The following is a 21273-nucleotide window of genomic DNA, read 5'->3' on the forward strand; positions in this document are numbered from 1 at the left end:
CTTGCATGTTAATGAAATGTTGCCTTATCCTACATTGTAATACTTTTCAAAGGAAAAAAACCCCTTATTTTAAAGAGGTAGAATAGTGGAGCTGTAATTTATTGAGTTAAAACTTCAAACAGTAATACTTAATGTGCATGTTGTTAAAGCACTAACCATCAAGTGTTTACAGTATGTAAGGCTGCTTATGTAGTAGCATGCTTTACTTACCAATGCTTCCACAATTTTGAATACTAGAGTTTTGTGGGAAATTGACTCCCTTTGTTTTGCATTCCAGCTTTCAAGCTCTTTGTGGTCCATGTTGTTTGCTTAAAAGTTGTTAATGCTCCATCAAATGCAATGGGGAATCCATTCATTTGCTATAGGTGTTTACAGCAGGAAGAAGTTAAATAATATAGTTGAATGTGTATGTGATGCCATGTTTGTAAGCGTGATTTCATCTGTGGAACTGGAAGGGGGAGCAAAAATGTTTCTTGGATCACTGTTAACCAGTGTCTGAACTGTAACAAATGTGTAGCTGCTTCATGGTTGTCGCTCTTGTCTTTGCCATGACCATATTGGAATTTCACAGTGACAGCAGGGGTAGGACTTGGATCTGCATGCATCACAGACCTTGGCCTGTTGCCACTGGAGGAAGGACTCTGCCTGGTTTTGATACTCATGGATGGAGCTCCATTAGAGGGAGCTGCCACATGTGAGAAAATTACTGCATTAGTACAAGTGATAACAGTTGTTGTTACTGGCTTTTATTGATGGTATAGCATTTAGTTGCTGTATCCTTCCCCAGTCATTTATTTTATAAAAGATAGCAAGAAAAGGCTTGTGTACAAGGGTGTTTATACTTGAGTGACACATAGCTTGTTTTCCTGTTTATGAACAGATTTCCCTAATTATTAAAATCTCAGCATGTGGGATGCTTAAGGATTGTTATTTGATTGTGTGGCATATGTTTTCACATGAGACTGTGCGGTAAGCATGTATTTGTGAATGGGATCCTAAGATTCAGCATTCCCATTCAGCAGAAGCATGTTGGCTTCTGCAGCAAGTATTAAGTTTCCTGCTGTGAACAAGGCATGGTATTGACTTTTTTCAGTGCCCTGGCCTGAGAGCACAAGTGTTCGTATGTTATCGTGATACGCAAAGCAGTCACACGAGAGACGAGAAATTTCGCAGGACAGAGACTTCTTCGATTCAGCTCAAGCTGAGTCAGGGCGGAGAGAGAGCCTCTTTGTTTATTTCTTACTTTTTATACATTTATGGGTCTGGCTGAAGATTGGCTTTTGGACTCATTACCCTTCAGCCTCAGTGGCCAAACCAGCTGTCAGTTACAATTGTTTTCAGGTTAGAAATATGCAAACAAAGGACAGAGAATGAAAAACAAAGGATTTGTTTATGTTACATCTGTGAGAAAAAGGTAGAAACTGCTTCTAATATTGTACAGTAGCTAAAAGGTCTGACTCCATTTTATGAAAATTCAAAAGGCTTTAAAAAACTCAGAAAAAGCAGGGTAACAATCGTAGGTGTAGCAACTAGTGCGACAAAATGTAATGGGGAAGGCCTGTACAAGGGAAAGGTCATTTTACTTCAACAAAACACATTTTTCCTTCTCATACTTACTCTTTAACTGATTTTAGTTTCTTCTCGCATACTCAGAAGCACCAAGATGTGTGATCAGGTGATGGGGCTGGGATTACTTACAGGACAGGAAGGATAGAAGAAGCTGGCTATTAAGTCCTCATCATATCTTCTGCATTTTTTTTTTTCTTGATTGGTGATCACATGGGGTTTTTTGACTGTACATTTTGTACTCTTCAGGAGTTGACAATGATTGCAATCTTAGCCCTTTCATTCTGTAGCATCACTGTAAGTCAATAGGCAGTGCTACTGATTTCCTTGTCTGGGTGGTTTATAGCTCTAATCCTGTTCTTTATCTTCCTTTCACCTTTTCTTAATGATTTAATTTTGTCCTTTTACTTCCTAAAACCAGACCTCTTGAGAAGCTGCATATGGAAGTGCAGTTGATAACTGGTGTATTTGGGGGTGCCCATCAACGTGTGATCTCTCTTAATGATTCTTTGTTTCTTTTGGTCCTTTCACACCACATATATTTCCATTCGTACTTCATTCAAACTCTTTTTCATAGTCGGCTGTCTCCACATTTAATTGATTGATGGCATGAAAAAGCATCCCTTGCTAAAGTACAAGTGAGTTCTGAAATCCCATTGGTCTCTCTGGTTCTGGAAAGGAAAGAGATACATTGTAAAAGCTGTAGGTATATCCTCTATTTTATTCTCTCAAGGTTGTGAGTCGGGACATCTTTCACTAGACCAGGTTGCTCAAAGCACCATCCAACCTGGGTGGAGCACCCACAGCTTTTCTGGGCAACCTGTTCTGGTGCTTCAGCACCCTCACAGTAAAGAATTTCTTCCTAATATTGAATCTAAACCTGATCTCAGTTTGAAGCCATTCCCCCTTGTCCTGTCACTACATGTCCTTTTAAAAAAATTTCTCTCCATGTTTCTTGTAGGCTCCCTTTAGGTGCCAAAAGGCTGTAATTAGGTCACCCTGAGGTCTTCTCCAGGCTGAACAAACCCAATTGTCTCAGCCTTTCCTGAGAGGTGTAGGAGAGGTTTTCCATCCCTCTAATCATCTTCATGGATAGACTCACTCTAGACTCACTCCAGGTCAATGTCCTTCCTGTGCTGGGCACTTCCCTCACCCCATCCAGGATACGATTGGCTTTCTGAGCTTTTTCTGGCCCTTTATTCATTGAACTCTTTGCCTAAAAAATGAGACTTTTACTTTCCTTACGAAAGCATCCTGGACTAAGAAAAATATGGAAGATACTGAATTAATTAGCTTATACTGTAAATAAATGATCTAAGAGGAAGATTGTGCATCTATTACATACATAAGAATCAGAAGAGATAATGTATCATATGGGAGAAATTACTTTTGTGAAGAGGTTGGAGGATGTTTGTTTATTTTCCTAAGAGGCATTATCAATGCTGGAAACGTGAGTCAGAATACCTATTCTGCAATAACAGCCAATCTTTCATAGAAGATTTGTTTCTTGCTAATATATTTGAGTGATAGCAGATTATGTGTCTTTCTTATTTACAGACTCCTGTATATTATGATTAGCTCTTGCTTTTGTAGGGCTAAGGTCACTGCTAGTGAGTGATGAAGCAACCTTGCTTTTATTTGAACTCAGATAGAGAAAAGGTCTTTCATTTCCTTTCCAAAATCTTGGTATTTGCCAAACAATATGAAGATGATTCAAAGTGATGTGTAAAAAAACCAGTAAAATTAAAATAAAATGGTAAAAGATATTTTTAATGCTTCTACAAGCTCTGTCTTCTTTTTACTGAGGGAAGGGGTGACTTGACCTTTCCCTTCTGGGGCCTATTTTTGCATTATAATGTAGGTCATAACTTCTTAAAACCTACATATTTGAAGCTAGTTGCTAATTCTATCCGTATTAATTTTACTTCTGAATTTGAGACTTCATAAGACTTTGTTTTGAGCACATATAACTTCTGTGAAAGTCTCTAAATCTAGAACTTGGTGACCTTTAATACAAAATGAGCTTTTTTTTTTTTTTTTTTTTTTTTTTTTTTTTTTTTTCCATAAAATCAGAGAAGAGCCCAGGTTAGAAAGGGCTTAAAAGGCCATTTGGTTCAACCTTTTGTGGAAAAGAGAGCCTAGATGTGATTATCTAGTACTCTGTGCACTTGTGTCTTGTTCAGTCTTTACAAAAGTGGATTTATTGAAAGGTAGACATCCCACAATGGCAAAGCATATTTTTAAAAATAAGTATTTAATTTTGCACTTTTACCATGTTGGCCTCTAGATCCCCAAAAAAAGCCTTTGTAAAAATAGTTCAATTTTTTTCCTAAACTATGATTGTTACCTTCTGTTTCTGCAAAGCTAAAGCGTGATAAAAAAGTTAATAGGCCTTTTTTAAGGTATTGCCTTTTAGTGCATTGATAAAGGATAATGAGAAGATTGTCTTCAGTAAATAACTAATGATCTGTCTTCCATGATTTGGATCTACCCTTCCATCTTCTATTTCTTTATTTTGCATTTTGATTTTTCTGCTGCCTTCCTAAAGAGCAATAGGTTATCTCTCAGCCACTGCTTTCCATCTGTGAAGAATTTGGAGGATAATGATGCTCCCATAGGTTCCAATAAAATTTTCATGCTGTCTAAATGTGAGAATTACGGAGGTCTAAACTAATAATTGTAGCGTCAGAAATAAGTGTGAGTGTGGGAAAAGTATGAACTAAGTGTGTGTGGAAGGAGGTGTCTCTGATTTGCAGTTGCCAGGTATCAAGGGAAACAATGATTACTGACAATGTGTGGGAATTACAGATTTTTTTTTGACTTGGCAGCAGTTTGTAAGCTTATTCCTATCAGCTTCATTAGTATCCTTTTTGCTTTTGCCATTATCCTGTTTGGGTATTGAAAGGTAGTGCTGAGCTTTTTCTAGCGTTTTAGTTGCAAAACACCTATTCAGGCTGTAACCTCCTTTTTTCTAATTTTCTTCGTAGGACAGTCAAATGCTGTCTCGGGAAAAGTGATGTTAGCTCAAGTGTTTAGTAGTATACACAGCTCCCCTATGAGACTACTTTTTCCCATCTGTGACCACAGTCCCATGTCACAGCTCTGGTGCTGTGTGCTAAAACCATGATACTGTTAACTAAACAAGAAGATTTGTGTGTGTGTTTTCCTAAAGCCTAGATTGTGAAAATCAGCCCCATAACTCGTAAAAAGGAGCATCTGTTTCCACGTCTGTAAAGCAGAAATGTAAACCCAAATTGTTTCAGCTTAGTTCTCTAAATTCTCGATGCACATAACATGAGATACCTGTTTGTATTCCTGTTCATATGCACAAGGTGGCCGCTGTTAAATTAAAACAACCCGCATAAGCTTGGAATGGAAGAATATGATTATTATTGTAATATCAGTTTTTAAATACTGTAAGAATGTGCATTATCAGTGGAAAGGATATGAGTAGGCAGGCAAAATCGAGGTCTGCACTGGGTTCTTAGGTAACACTGATTAGGGATGGACAGGAAAAGGTCAGACCTTCATGATCCCTAGGCTAGAAGGTGTCTAGACAGTGGCCCTGAGCCCTGTCTGTCCCCCAGCACAGGAAGAACATACTTTATTTGCCTTTTGAGTAGCATATGCAGAGTTGTTTTACAAGTGCATTCTGTGTGTTCGTTTGTTTGTTTTTTCATTTTCTTTTTAAAGGATTGTGTTGGAGTTTCTTGTGTGAGAAAGATTCTGACCAGTTTGTTAAAAATTGAATTATCCCTCAATACATTTATAAACTGCTGTGAAAAATGCCATTTCTTTTGGAAATGATGTTTCATTTATTTCCCAGAGCTGTACTTCAGCACTAAATACTGGGCACATGCCAAGTTATAGGACTGTGAAATAGATTTCTGAAAAATGCCTTAGATCTTCCTTTGTTTTAAAATGTTTGAGAGGAAAAAAAAAAAAAAATAGTGACTGTTTAAGTGTGACACTGACGTTCTTAAAAAAATCATCCCCAAATAATCATCCCTAAAAAAAAAAAAAAGAGCTAAAACCCCAAAGGAGAATTAAGCTGTCTCCTTAATGGTTAATTTTAGACTTTGTGTAATGTCCAGCTGTGTTGCTAAAGAATTTGTTGGCCTGATCCTGAGGTAGGTTCTCTTACGTGGTGAACTGGGAAAGAGCATCTAATAATGGCATGCAGGGCTCTATGGTAATAATGCTTTTGAAGAGTAATAATTTGCAGTTGTGGTGGTGAGCTTGGTCTTTGGAATCCATTTTTAAGGTCATGTTTCAGCCTTAGTCTGATAAAAGACAAAGCATGTCAATCTGCCTTTTTATCCTGCATTATGGAAAAACAGAGTATTACCTTTCTGGATACTTTTAGACCGAAGGTCTGTAGGGACAGGAACTTGCTTTCTTTGCATACCACGTCTTAGATATGATCCTCCTATGCTAAGGTCCATAGGCATAGTCGCACAAGAAGGAGTTTCTGCACTGGGAAGAGGAAAAATGTAAAAACGTTGCCATTTTAACTGTAACTAAGCTTTTGTTTGTACAGTATTACTGTTATTTGCACTACACTGGGTAAGCCAGCCACTCGCTTCTAGCATTCAGTGGGAGATTTCTTCCCAGTGCCTGGCTACTGTGTGTTTTTCTGCAGGTGGCAAATGCGTGCCATTACCTTTTATCGCCTGCCGCGGGCGGGGAGGAATGGTCGCTCCGTGTCCGTGTCCGTGCCGCTGCCGCAGCGTGGTGCTGAGCGCCGCGCCACCTGCTGCCCGGCCGGGCGCTGCGCGGGAATTGCGCGGCCGGCTCCCGGGCGCCGCGCCCTCCGGCCCGAACCTCGGTGATACGCGTGGAAACGTTTAGAACGGCAGCGTCGGGGTGCGTCGTTTCGGTATGTCACCCTCCTGCCTGGCGCTCGGTTGTTTGCTTGAAAGCCTTTAGGACGGCAACACCAGCTGGAGTAATTTCTGTATGTTTCAGTTAAAAAGTTTCTCTGAAGTACTGGAAGTTAGACTGCGTCTAATCCATTACTGCCTTTGAGGCATTAACTGCTCTAGAATTTTGATTTGAAGGGGAAAAGTGTTGATGCCAAATAAGTAATTTGCCTCCTTTGCCTGCTGTAAATGCAAATTCAGGAAAATGCCCCAAATAAGCCTACCTTTATCAAGTACCTAATTAGCTGAGCTGTTCTGCTTCAGCACAAGACAGGTTATGACTAGGATTATAAAAAAGGGAATTCTTTTATAGCCTAATTTTTAGATGAAGGAAAAACTTGCATTTGATCACAGCTGTTGATTTTTCTGACAGCTCCACAGCCTGTGACTTGTTCCTCATTAATACAGCTGTATGAAGCTGTTCTTTTCCACTTTACCTCATATTTTGTGGGCTTCAGCATTTTCTGCAGCTTGATGTGGTGCAGCTTTGTCCATGTTAATTACTGAGGCCCAGCAGGAGTGGATGTGTAAAGTGAAATAGTCATTGCAGAGGACCAAATACACAGGCTGCATTCATTCAAGGGTTTTACAGTAGTCTAGTTGCAGTCTTGTCCCAGCAGCTGAGCATCCTTCAGCATACCCTCAGGAATGTATCTTCTGGTTTTGTTTCATTCTAGGGATATCCAGTTTGTCCCCTCTCAGGCTCCTCAGTCTAGAATAAGAAGGAATGGATGGGGAGACTGTGTCAAAAGGAATGACGGTGTTCTTCCTCTGAATTAAAATGCTGATGTAAACTTGCTTACTGAATTCTTTCTCAGTTGTAGCTGAAACTGCCTGTTTCCCTGTGTTTTTCCACATTGATTCACCAAAAGGAATAGATATTGAATTTGTGTGACATATGTCATGGTAGCTGTAGGGTTTCAATTGATAATATTACTGCTATTAGCATGCCAATTGAATTTTTTTCCCCTTAAACTTAGGCATTTTTATACATCCAAGTCATTTATATTACTCATGTAGCAAAAGAATTTTAGATGTTCTTATCCAATATCTCTTAACCTCACAGATGTCAATAAAACCTAAACAGAAAATCCAGCACGTTATTAAAAAAAAACAAACTAAAACAAACAAAAAACCCTAAAAGAAACAAAAACCCAAAATGTGTAGATCTGATTCATTAATCTTTGTTAGTGGCACTTAGACAATATTATTGAGCTACTGTGGTAAAATATTAATGAGGATTGAGGTATTACTTAGATGAGATTTTCACTGCAGTTGGGCTCTGGCTGCTTTTCTTAACTTTACCATTGACTTGCTGGGTAATGAATTTTCCTTAAACTGCTGAATTTTTTTACCTTAAAGACCCAAGGAAGCCCAAATATATTTAAATATTATGATGGTTAATTTAAAGATCTGTTTACTTTTATGTCACAATATATTACAGCAATGTTGGAAATGCTGAAAGATTTGAGACCTTCAAAGGAGGGATGAGAATAGCTAAAACAATTCTGTTTATACTGCTAAAGTATTTTAGTATCAAAAGTAGTAAAATATTCTCCCACAGAACTGTTGTAGTGTTTCACAGTTTTTCAGCTGGTAAACCCCTGTGTTCATTTCTGTTTAAAAGCCAGTTTCCCCCCTGGATTCTTTCATGTAATTATTTGCTAGCATCACTTTAAGTATTAGAAGAATGACACATACAGTGTTTGATCATATCATGGAATATAGCTTTGAAGATGACAAAAAAAAACCCCTCAACATGTATTGCACCTTCAATATTGCTTCTTCCAAAGTGTTTTTAGATGCAAGAAGACATGAGTCAACCTTTATAAAATTTTGCTTTACTGCAGACAACTGGTTTATAATATTCATCTGTAAAGATCTTAGCATGGATTCTTATCTGTATGTGTATACTTGGTAAGGTCTCCTCAATAGTTACAATATTCAAGGACCTTAACCTTCATTGGTTACAAACTACTCCAGGCATCTGTTTATTAGCGTTTATAAACATTTTGTCATCTCAGTATGTGTGTTTGGAAATCAGTGAAATACAGGAGACACATTCTGCCTGAATCAGACTCAGAATTTCCAAAAGCTGCATGGTAAGAGCCTGGATTGTGATCAGTAACAAGTAATGGTTGGTATTCACATCCAGCAGATCTGTGCATTTCCAGTAATGTCTCCAACAGTAGTACCAACCCCTGTGATTTTCTTAGAAGCTGTGAGGAGGTGACATTTTATTTCAAGTTCAGTTCTTGAAGTTCTAATAGAACTTCAGCATTCAAACTTAAAGAAGTGGTTCAGGTTTTTATAGTTGCAAATATAATTTGAGATACAAGCTTTCAAAGCTTTCTGATCTGAAGGTGCTGTTTAAGAAAATGAGAAGAGCAGTCCCTTCTTTCCCTCATGGGCTGTTGGGAGCACTGTTCAGTTCTGAGACACCCAAGGTTGTCAGGCTGCTAATGCATGTTGTCAAAATGGCCACTTAGGCAGAAAGAAGACATATTACCTTAGTTTAAGGGACATTTATGCAGGAACACCATTTTCTTTAGCATATTTTTCACTCTACTGTACTTTTTAAGTCCTCTTTAACCCTGCTATCCAATTATCTACAGCTGCACTTTCTTACTTAAAATGGTGCTCATTGTTGCTTTCAGTATATTTCACTGTCTCTCTGTTTCAAAATCAGTTTGTAAAAGTCTTTTGCTGTAGAGATGACGTAATTTTAAGGTCAGCCATATCAATATTTACTGATTTTTTTTAATCTGCTGAAGTCTGTTTAGAAAAGTATTCTTCCAACTGCTATATATAAGCTAGAAACTAATATATCTCACAGGTTTTCAAATGTGAAACATAATTCCATAAGAGAATATGTAAACTTTACAAAACACAAACAATTAGCATTCATATTAGCATTTAATCAAGTTGAACCTTTCATGAATAAATGTATTTTACTTCTAAAAGAATATTTCCTTTTAGGGAAATTGAATCAAATGTAGATGATTTTTCATGATGCCATTGAAATACAGAGCCAATGGGTATGCATTTTGGAGGTAATGCATATTACTGGTACAAGCATTTTCACTTTTTTTTAATGCTTTACAGATTGTTGTTGTTGTTGTTTTGTTGGGTTTTTTGTTTGTTTGTTTGGGGTTTTGGTTTTTTTTTTTGGTTAGAAAAAATTCTAAAAGTTGTGGCCAAAGAATCAACCACTCAGAACATAATTTACACTGTAACTACAAAATTATGTCTAAATGGCTACAAATGTCTGAAGACTGTACAGGGCATTTTTAGCATCTTATAGAAGATATATTTCAACAGCCTTACTTCTGAAATTTCCCTCCTTGTCATTCTTAACACACTCAAAACATGCATTTGAGCTGGTTTCATTTTATGTGCCAGAGCACCTTCTAATAACTGAATACATTTTAAGCGTCTCTCAGTAGCATGGTATAAAAAAATGTAGTCACTACAAGGTATACCTTGACATTTCCATAAAACAAGGCAAACAAAACATGTCTTATAATTTTGAATCTTTTGTGACAAATAAGGAGAAATAATTGAAAGCTTAACTTCAGAACTTCAAGACCAAAATTTAAATTGCCTCTAAAATATGTGCAGCACATACTTTCCCAGGAATTAGTGGTAAAAAAATGCTCCAATTTTCTACTAACTTGTGTATCCCAAAGTTAACATTAGTACTGTGTTCTGCAAATGATATCTTATAAAAATTCAGGCCATTTGATTTGTGCATACTCTCTGAATTTTGAAATATTCTCAATGCAGTTGCATTGTTACATTAGAAATACAGGATTTATCTTCTCTTTCAGCTCTGCAATAATATATAAACACTGCATGTATTTTATATATCCATAGGTCTCATTCACAGCAGCCAAAAAAACTAAAGACATCCCAGCCCTTTTCAGTCTCTTTTAAAAAATCTTTTTTATCAATTAAAAAGATAGTTAACATAAGCTTGGCAATAAACAAAACAAAAATAATACCAAACTGTGTCCTCATAGCTGTGGGTGAATCTTGGAAAAACAATATTATGTAATTTGTTGTCAAAATCAACCTGTCTGTCTGAATCACATTAGCTAATAATAATAATAAAACTCTGGACTACTTTTCTTGCCCTTCAAATATTTTTTCATCTCCTAGCAACAAAAAAGTTCCAAAAAGTTTTATTTTTAGAAGTGTGCTAGGGTTGTTTTCCCAGCCATTATATTTTCATGCTGTCTCACTGACAGGTTCCCATGAGCAAGTGAAAAAAATTCCTCTTCTTAAAGTGCAGTGATCTATAGTGGTTACTGCTCTCTGTTGCAATACATATTGAGGTATAGCTCATCTTGTTAGTAAAGCATTGGCCTTGGGGTCAGTATCATGATCCTAGTATCTGTACAGTTGTAACTGAATTGACCTCGTTTAGTTTATGATCATTTCATCTGCTGTTTAATCTGCACTTTACATGGCCCTTAGATTCAAAGTATTGTGTCCCTGTGTCCCGTAGAGTTATGATAAAAGATAATGCTCATGATACAAGAATGGAGGTGTCTTGGCTTGAAAGGACAGGTGTCTACTAAGGAAGGCAGGAGCCTCCCTTTCAGATGGAGAATGTAAACCCCCTCCCTCCAAATTATTACAGTTTTGAGATTAAGAGGCTCTCAGATATGGGAATAGGAATAGCAGTTTTTTACTAGGAAAATTAAAATAAAAATGTGGTAGTACCAAAAAAGCAAACAACAAAAAAGCAAACACTGACAGAGTCAGAATACAACCTGACACCCTGTTGGTCATGGTGTTGGTAGCAGTCCAGTCAAGTCCTCCTGGAGTGACAGATGTGGTTCTGTTGAAGCAATGATCCTGTAGAAGAGTGTAGTTTTCCTTTGAAGGTCCAGTGGTGGTGAGATAGGTAAAATCTTCCTCTGGGAATCCAATGGAAACAAGCTGTCCTGGTGTTCTGACTCTCAGATTTTTTTCTCCGGGTAGAAGTGCTTGGCTCTTCCTCCTGGGTGGAGCTTCTCACTATGGGATGATGTAATTCTATCAGTTATGCGGTGAGGCTCAATGGCCCATTACCAGAAGATGTCTCCCTGGAGGGAGGATGGGTGGTGGAAGAGATAAAGAACACTGCCCCACCTGCTTTCAACAGATAGAATACATACTTCTGGTTACATTTTGCTTTGTAACCCAAGACGAGAGTAGACCATCTGTAGGTAACAAAACCAACATTATAACCATGAGCGTTATACTGCAAAGGGCATTGCCTGAGAGAATGTCCTGATCTGCAGGCTAAGAGGTGGGAAGGGCTTGGCCCCTGTGGAACTGACTGGCTGCATCTGTGTTGCATAACATCCTCTGCTTGGATCCCAGGAGATTGCTATTTTTCTTTCTTTGTATGATTCACAAAAACTGCCACAGTTCACCCAAGTTGTATCATGATGCAGAGGATATATGTTGTATTTCTTGAGGCGTTGCATCATGGCAGTGCCAGAAGACAGCAGACATGGTAGTACTGGGGGAGTGTTACAGTGCACAGGGAGCAGTCTTACCTATGCTGTTTGTAGGCAATAGCTCCTGTGGTAAATCTTGTTCAAAAATTCATCTGCTTCTGTGTCAGAAGAAGCCTACCTGTCTCACTCTGAAAGGAAGCCCAGGAACTAAGAGATAGATGGGAACCTTAGCAAATCACAGATCTGGAACAAGTAGGGGAGGAAAGTTTTTAAAATATGGGCTTATTTTAACTGCAGTTCCATTGCTTAGACTAACTTTTTAAAAAATGTATTTCAAATGTATTGGTTTGACATCAGTTGCAGTTATATATGTGTATTTGTAGGGTCTTAGTATAAAGACATATTTAAGGATTTCTTGGTTTTATACTACAAAGATCTAATATGCAAAATGTTCCAGGAATCAGACTTCAGTATAGAAAGCTGAAGAATTTCCTTTGCAGGTGTGAATATTCATAATAAAACTTTGTCATTTCCGCTTGATTTTTCACTCAGGTGAAATACTTTCATCCACGTGTCAACAATCTCAAACTTGAGAGTAAGCATCTCTTTCACGCAAACTCTTTTCTGTAACTCTTACCCAGTCTTTGTACTGTTCTCATGAGTTTCGCTGTTGAAGTCCTAGAGGGTAGCTTGACTTCTGATCTTACTAGTGATTGCCAGACACAGAAAGAGTCAAATTGTCTTAAAAGATACTAGAATATAGAAGCAGTTAGGAAAGAGAATAAGAGGTGTTTATCCTCTCTCATCCTCCCCCACCAGCCAGTGCAAAACATGCTTTTGTTTCATATAACATGGCCATGCCTGTACATTCCGCTGCATCCTTTCAGGATCCTCAACATCATCATTATCCTCTTTTCCTTTTGTTAGAAAAAGTCTGGCAACCTCCCCTTTGCCCTAAAAGTTATGAATTATAATCAAATTTAAAGTGGAGTTGTTAATTACATGCATTTGAATAAGGTTATCTTTTCAGTGTATTAATTTTCTTTATAAGAGACTTAGTAAATATTTTATGTTTATTATTTTTGCACCTTCATCTAATTGCAGAATTACAGGAACTTCCGAAAACAATGGTGATGTTAATGAGATCAGCAGAAATTACAAACAGGGAAGTTTTCACGCAGAGATATAATGAAATGTTTAGTGAAAATCATTGCAATTTCAGGAAATTTAGAGAACATAGGAGCACAGAGTCCACTGCCCTTTTTCTCCAGGCAAACCACCCTCCCTCAGACCATAGTTTTTTAAATGAAGGGTAAAGAGCTCTCCAAATGATAAATTCGTTTGAAAGAGCATTATTCAACCAGCTTTTGTACAAAGGATTTGACTAGATGACCTCTAGAGGTCCCTTCCAACCTGAACTTCTCTATGATTCTGTTGAAATCCTAACTCTACACGTGGAAAATTTGGATTCATTAGAAAGTTTTTTTTGCCAGCATTTCCTCTTGAGGCTGGTTTCTACAGCTTTGTTTAGCTTTGATAGCACCTTTCATGGTCCTTTTATAGTTAAAGCTCGTGTGCCATTGTCTAATACCCATGTTAATCTTGGTAGTACTAAATAGGAAACCATAAGAAGTCTGTGTTTATAAATTCTAGTTTATCAAGCCCTCTTCCAGTGTTCCAGAGTTCCAGAACATGTCATATGTGAAATAACCTAAATCCGCAGCTGCCTTTCCTACTTAAAAATGTGTCTGACACCAAATTATTCTGCAAGAGTGTCTTGGTTTTGAAAAGACAGGTGTCTGCTAAGGAGAGGCAGGCCTCTCTAGGAATGATGAATTTAAATCCTTCCCTCCATGTTATTATAATTTGGAAGATTAAAAAAAAAACCTTTTCAGTCAGAGCTATGAGGAAAGGAATAACAGTCCTTTACTAGTAACTATAACAGGACAGACAAACAACAACAGCAATTATAATAGTAGTAAAACAGAACCAAGAACCCCGAGGGGCAAACGGTGGAAACTCCGGCGCTGATGGCTGGAAGCGGTGGATTGTCCTCGGCAGGCAGGGGGGTGTCCTGGCAGACAAAGTGAACAGTGCTGGAGGACCCGCAGCGGCTGGACCCGGGCTGACCCAAAATCCAGCAGGGCAGCGGAGAAACTCTGAATTCCTGGGCACTCCAGCAGATGATAGAATTCCCAGGACCAGACTCCTCCGTTAATCGTGGACTCCAGGTAGCTACCAGTCGCCCGACTGTCCTCCCCGGAAGCAGAGAGTAGTGAGCCCCCCCACCCTCAGCTCTCCGGGAGCTTTTTTCCCTCCCCCAAATCTAAGTGATCAACTCCCTTTTGTCCAGGTCAAGCACCCTTTAACTACCAGTATATAGTCTCCTAGCAACTTATGGGGGGGGGGGAAAATTCTACAGGAAACTTAACCCTCAACAAAGAGCTTTGCTTCTCTGTCAGGTAAAATGGGGTGTGGGGTGTAAGCACCTTTCCCATTAATTTACAGAGAATCCACTCAGCCTTCAGAATGCCTACAGACATATGTGGTCCTTACAAGCCTTTCTTCTTAAATATTACAGCGTACTTAGATGGTGTAATATATAAGAAGAAATAAATACTGGACCTTGAAACACAGGGATTTCAGCAGAAAACTCACATAAAAAGGGTTGCTCACAATTCTTGGTGCTATTTGATGTTCTGCAGTAGCATCAAAGAACTATGGAGAATGTACAGTGTGCTTGGTAAAGCAGCATTTTGATTGTAGTGAAAGATTTGTCTTCTGCTTTTGATTATGGTCACATATTTCCATATACCACACTTCTCCCATTTGCTGATTCTTGATTATTCAAATAGGAAAATACCAGTAATTCTTGGAATTTTCATTTCAACATATGTTTTATTTTTATGTAAATCTGATAAAAAATATTTGTAGGTTTGGTTGTATTTAGGCAATGTATAGTAATGAGGGGAGAACTTTGATTTTTATATGAAAAAAATTCAACTTTACATCAAGTTTGAGAGACTCAGTCCATATTTTTTGTGATTTGATGCTGGTTTAATGGATCTTAATGAAGCTGTATTGATTTATACTAGCTGAAAGTTTAGCCTGGCAATCCTGTGTGTGTTTCAGTGTAATTATGTGCATGTTCATTCTGCATAACAGAATAACTGTTAGTTGCAGTTTTGAGTATTTACATTAAATGGCCACAATTTGTTTTATGACTGGGTACAAAATTGTGGCACCAGGAATCATAAAGTTACATTTGGATGGAACCTCTGGACATTGCCTAGTTCAACACCTTACTCCAAGCAAGGTCAACTAAAGGAGGTTGCTGGAGGCCAGTTGGGTTTTGAATGTCTCCAAGGATGGAGGCTCTGCAGCCTCTCTGGCTGTGTCACTGGGGAGCCCAGACCTGGATACAGCATTCCAGTGTTTCTCATCACTGCTGAGTAAAGGGGGATGATCCTAAGGAGAGCTTCATATATTTCAGCTGTTCTCACATACAGAGCAATTCCTCCTTCTGGTCTTCTTGGCTGGTCCTTCCTAAAACACCTGTATCCATCCATTAACTGCAACTGCTGATTGCTGCAGCCAGGTGTCTCCTGTCACTCAAGACCAGCTTGCACTACTGAATTTTGACCCACAGGATCTATGCACTCCTGAGCTGCTTCCTTTTTACTGTCAGAACTGAGGGGAGAGCCACCCTGCCCATTTATCTCCTTTTTTTTTTTTTTTTTTTTTTTTAATTTAATTTGTCTAATTTAATACAAATATTTAATAAAGATCAATTTCTAAGTATGGTGCCAGTTTTTATTTCCATCTGACAAGTAGCTACTGTAAACATGCTATAAATATGTAAGCATGTTATAAATTCCTGTGTAAAACTAGCTTGTAGTTCAAGATCTATGTAGTAAAAGAAAAGTTGGGGGGGGCTGTTGTGCTTTTTAATTTATAGTAGGACTTTGCTTCATAGAGAGATGGGGTTTTTTTGTGGGTTTTTTTGTTGTTGTTGTTGTTGTTGTTGTTGTTTTTTGTTTGTTTGGGGTTTTTTTGGTTTTTTTTTTTTTTTGTCAGGGAAGAACATTTCAAGAAATAATTGTTCTCTCCTGAGCAAAACTTTCTAATGAATCTTTAATCAATTTCCTTGTTAGAGCAGCTTTATACATAGTAGATTCTAATGAGGGTAAACACTGCTTTTGAACAAGCATCCAGGAACTTCAGATCAGAAGCAAAATATTAGCATAAAAATTCTGGAGAAGGGTTATGTATGATGCACATAGTGCCACAGTCCTGTTTTAAAGAACGTTTTCCTTTCTATGTGGTTGTATGTGCACAAGGTGAATGGACAAACCAATTGCTTGTCTCTATTTGGTTATGAAGTAGAAAGATGCTGTAGAAGTGGTGTAGAGGTGGGGAGAGCAATGATGCACCAACAAATTGATGTTTTCTTCGAAGTTAGAAATGATAGCATGTTTTGCTTGTTTGTTTTATTGCCTACTGCCACTACTTTAGGTAGACATGCTTGGATTTGGAAAGGTGTGGAGTTTTGTCCTTTTAATAAGTCTGAAATTCATATACATAATAATGTATATTGGCCTGTCTGAGGACTGTGATTCTGAAGGAGGGATGCTTTTCTGTTGAAATATCCTGTATCACAGGTATGTGATACTCATAGCAGGTCATGGTCTCCAGTGCGTTCATAATTAATTCATAATCAGTGGCACTGAGATCTCAAATTCTAAGGTACTCTTAGTATGTGTATATAGGGTCTTGTTAGAATTCTGCCATACACAAACCAAGCCAGGCTCTGTTTCACTTTCTTTGAATTGTGCTGAGTTCTTAGGTTAGTTGAGGAGTCAGGAAATACTGATGCTGTATGTGCATATAGCTGAGAAGTAAAGATGGAGTTTGGAGAATTCCTTGAGAAAATAGGCAGTAGCTGCCTCAAAAGTAAGTATAATTCTTTGGTTGCAAGTGAAGTGTTATAGGCAAGATTGATCTTGCTCTCATGATTGTGTTTTGTTGCTTCTCTCTTTTCTCAACTGATTGCATTTTATTTTCCCTCATATTAACAGAGACATTTTAGTGGAGGCTTAGGAAAAGATTTTTGTCCTGTTGGTCTTAGATTGTCGTATTTGTTAATAATAGTTTTGGAAGTTGCAGGCTTTCATTCTTTTGAATGAAAGTGTAGGCTTGAAAGGAAAAAAGAATGCCATTAGAAGTGTATCTATAAATATATATATATATATGTACATACATAAAGGAGTATATGGAAATGAAAACAGGAAAATGTGAAAGCATGTTATTTATTCACTTCGCTCTGTCTGTGACTACTCTCAGGAGAGATTCCATTCCTGTGGTGGTGTTGCTTACAGCTGGAACCTTCTAGAAAACTTTGATGAAGAGGACACTAATAGAATTTTCCTTAAGCCACAACACATACTGAGTGAAGATATAAAAGATGTCAATCCTGTGTGCCCTCAGAGCAGTTAGCACAGTTTCAAGGCAGAACTCATTTGTGCTGTCAATCTGGCCATTTTCTCTCTTACAGATAGGGCTGCTTCCTTGTAACTAGTTGAGAAAGGGTACATTTGGTAGCATTTGAAAACTCTACTGTAATCTTTTACTGTAAAGTGGCTTCACAGAACTTGTGAGGTGGCTGCTGAGTTTGAGTGTAATCCTGATCCTTCTTTAAAGTCATTATACTATAGGATTAAGAAGTCTGATTTTGGGATGAGGTTCTCCAATACCAAGGGAATTCAGAGTGTGGGAACAAAAGGAGCCGTAGATTTGTTTCTGTAGTAAGTTCTTCTGCGTGGAAGAAGAATAGGTGGATGAGAGAAGAGATAGCATTTTCTTTCAAAACGCTGTTTCTGTTCTAAAAACATGAGAAGTGAAATACGTTAACCATCCTGGTTTTGTCTGGAATAGAGTTAGTAGCTAGAAGACTGTGTTTTGGATTTAGCATGAGAAGAATGTTGATGTTTCTAGGAGGTACTTATTCAAATAAAAGGATTTTTCAGTTTCCCATGCTCTGCCAATGGGGAGCTGCACAAGAAGCCAGGAAGGAGCAAGGCCAGGACAGCTGACCCAAAGGCCAGAGATATTCCATACCATATGGCAACATGCCCAGTATATAAACTGGGAGAGTTACCTGGAGGGGGCTGACTGCTGCTCGGGAACGGGCTGGGCAGTGGTCAGCAGGTAATGAGCAACTGTATTGTGCACCACTTGCTTTTTCTTGGGTTTTATTCCTCTCTCTGTCTCCCTTTCATTGCAGTTATTGTTGTTATAATAATGATGATTATGATGGTGATGATAATAATATTTCATCTCATTTGAATTATTAAGTTGTTCTTGTCTCAACCCATGAGTTTTCCCCTTTTCTGATTCTCCTCCCCATCCCACTGGAAGAATGTGGGGACAGCGAGTGGCTGTGTTGTACTTAGTTGAGCTGTCTGGGCTTAAACAATGAAAATTAACAGAAGAATGTTTAATTAAATAAAGATTTACCATTTAATTCTTTCATACTGTGTTTCCTAATCTTGGGTTTGCTCTGCACTCTGCCTTTATGGTATCAAACTTCTCTTTAATACTACAGTGTCACATGACAACCAGCTCCCATAATGGGAAGACTGCAAAACTGCAAGATAAAATCTGACTGTCAAGGAGTAAGCTCATTATAAACACTCATTATCAACATTTTTAAAAAACCCAGAAAAATACTGCATAAGATACTGCTTTTTCACTTTACGTTATTTATATTTTGAGTGTGGCAAAAATCTGAAAAATCTCCCATAGGGGATGAATGCTACATTGACATGGAGCCAAGGGAAAAACTTTACAGTAGAAATTGCTCATTGACTCTGTAACTACAAGTGTGCGGAAAGAGGGTAGAGGGACTGCAAGAGCAGAAAGAATTAGATAACATTAATTTAAAAAAAAAACAACAAAGCCAAGGCACAGGATTGCTGTATAAACAGCTTTAACTGTATATATTTATTTCCAGTAGCTCTAAAAACAAATGGAAGATTACTGGGAAGAGATTAACTGTAACATATGCAAGGAAATGTTTGAAGCGGTTAGAAAAGCTTTTTATGGTAGAGCAGTTAAATCTAGTTAATTGTGTTTGATTTTTGTTTTCAGAATTACTTCCATTGTTTTACTGAACTCTTCCTGAATGTCTGACATAGTCGAGTTCTCATGCTGTAATTAAAGAAAATAAATATGAAACTGAATACCAATGTGATTAGTGTTGTGTTACATACTTTAATATATGTGTTGCTCATACTGGTTGAGAGCTGCTTCATGCTTAGCTGAGGAGATAATCCGCAATTTAAAACAAACTACTCTGTTAAGTTAGTATAGCTAATGGAAATATTTGACAATTCGTGAAGGTAAGAAAGGTCATTCTGGTCAGGTGAGAAGGTGATGTGTAAGTCCTGAGTAAGCCTTTGTAATGAGAACTCCAAGTTATTTTAATTCCCACTGTGACCCCGCACACAGGCACTGTCCAAGCTGGTAGCCTTTTGGAGCACTGCTAGCAGCAGTCCTGGAGGGGTGAGCTGGCCTGAGGTCTCAGCACAGTCTGTGGAGCTGTTTCTGTGTAGTAGGTTTTATAAAGCCTGAACTGGTGTGTCCTAGAACTGTACAGCACCTGACACTGACAGCAAGACACAATGCATATCATGTACATGCAACTAGCTTTTGTAGGTAGTATTTACTGAATCAGATTTCTAAAATACATTTATATCATGCTCTTGGAGAACAATTGAAGAACAAGGTAGAGCAATATCCTACAATGCATGTGCTTTTTAATATCTGTGCCACAGGAAGAAAACCTCATTGTGTCTGGAGGGGTGTAGCTGAGGTTGTGTTTGAAACTGCAAACACAAATACTCCCTTTCTCTCTGGGTCTAATTTTGGTCTCCCTTGCTTCGAGATAAACCCAATAAAGGTCAATAAAGTTGTAGATGCTCTTTGTAACTCAGGTAGATCTGAAACTACCAACACTGGGCAACAGGTAAGGAGCAACCACGGGCTATTTTTTGATTGGAGTATCACACCTCGATGCTGTGGTTAAATTGGTCAGTTATTCCTTCATCCTTTGTTTTATTTCTGATATATTTCATGCATTTCTGAGTACAGGTGTTTAGTTAGCACAGCTGTTGAGACTGAAAACTGTCAAGAGGAGCACTGCATGGCTTTGTGTAAATGAAATGAACCATTTTACTGAAAGGTGAATGTGTCTAGCAATGTCACATCTGAAGTAGCTTCAGTTTTAGCTTGCACCATGAAACTGCTTTGTAAAAGCTTTTAGCAGTCTGATTCAGTAGAACTGTGGCATATGAAGCAGTGGGGACTGTAGGAGAATTCTGAAAGGCTTTTGCAGGCTCCTATGGCAGAAATGTGCAGTTTTGTTTTGTGCTCAGTCCTTGGTCCAGCCAGTGTTGTCAATCCCTTCCTTTCCGTGGTATATGTCAATCTGGCATCTGTTGAAAGGAAAACCAAGTCAAAAGAACGGCAGCGTCTTCTTTCAATTTATTTGATAGTAGTATATTAGGGTAACATTGTTTCTGAGTAAAACCAATAGTGAATGCATGATTGAGTCCAAAGCTCTTCCCATAAGCCAAGAATCTTCATTACCATTCATGGAAGTTTTATGTAATTGCTTGTGTAAGAGTTGCACATGATGCATCATCTACTTTGGATAAAAGTACTCAGCAGGTGCTGTGATTTTATACACTATAAATGAATATTTAAGACCCAAGGGATGGTATTCACAACTTGGGGGGGCGGGGGGGGGGGGTGTGTGTGTGAGATAGTAGAAGCATAATTTAAACTAGTTTATGGCTCTTTTAAAGCACTATTAAAAGAAGTATCTTAACATTTCCTAGGGTGATCCATCACAACCTGACCTGTCTGTAAAGGTTTTTCCCAAATGTTTTTCTAGTTAGATAAAGGATGCGCATGAATGTGCAAAATGATTTGGCTGTTTTCTCTGAATGATGACAATTTGTAGAAAACTGAATTTGCCACATTCCTGTCTTGTCTTTGCAGCTGAACTGGGAGTTCAATGTTGTGCCTTACACCTTTTTGATTTCTTTGAGTACTTTACATTTGTAGGGCAGAAAAGCTGGATTCCATCCTCCATATCAACCTGTTCAGAAACTTACATGGATATTTAAAAGAATATATAGGAAAAAATCAAATTATTTCTAAAATATGCCACCCCAGGATGAATTAATCCACTAGAGCACTATAACTCTAGGCTTCAGAGTCTGTATGTCGTTGCCCTGGAAAGTTTTATCAGCATACTTGTAACAGGG

General features: G+C 38.1%; 1 protein-coding gene across 4 annotated transcripts in view; it reads left to right on the forward strand.

Moving 5' to 3' along the window:
* The window catches only part of LARGE1 (LARGE xylosyl- and glucuronyltransferase 1), a 285588-nt gene that overhangs the window by 61068 nt on the left and 203247 nt on the right, over positions 1–21273 (forward strand). The window contains exon 1 of one of the 4 annotated variants that reach the window (XM_040061700.2): positions 6370–6445. The exons of the other annotated variants lie outside the window; for them this stretch is intronic. The gene's annotated coding sequence lies outside the window, so the exon portion shown is untranslated. Of the gene's footprint in view, positions 1–6369; positions 6446–21273 lie in introns of those variants that run through there. 4 annotated transcript variants of the gene reach the window in all.

The sequence above is a fragment of the Hirundo rustica genome, chromosome 4, assembly GCF_015227805.2.
Source record: "Hirundo rustica isolate bHirRus1 chromosome 4, bHirRus1.pri.v3, whole genome shotgun sequence".
Classification (NCBI taxonomy): Eukaryota; Metazoa; Chordata; class Aves; order Passeriformes; family Hirundinidae; genus Hirundo; species Hirundo rustica.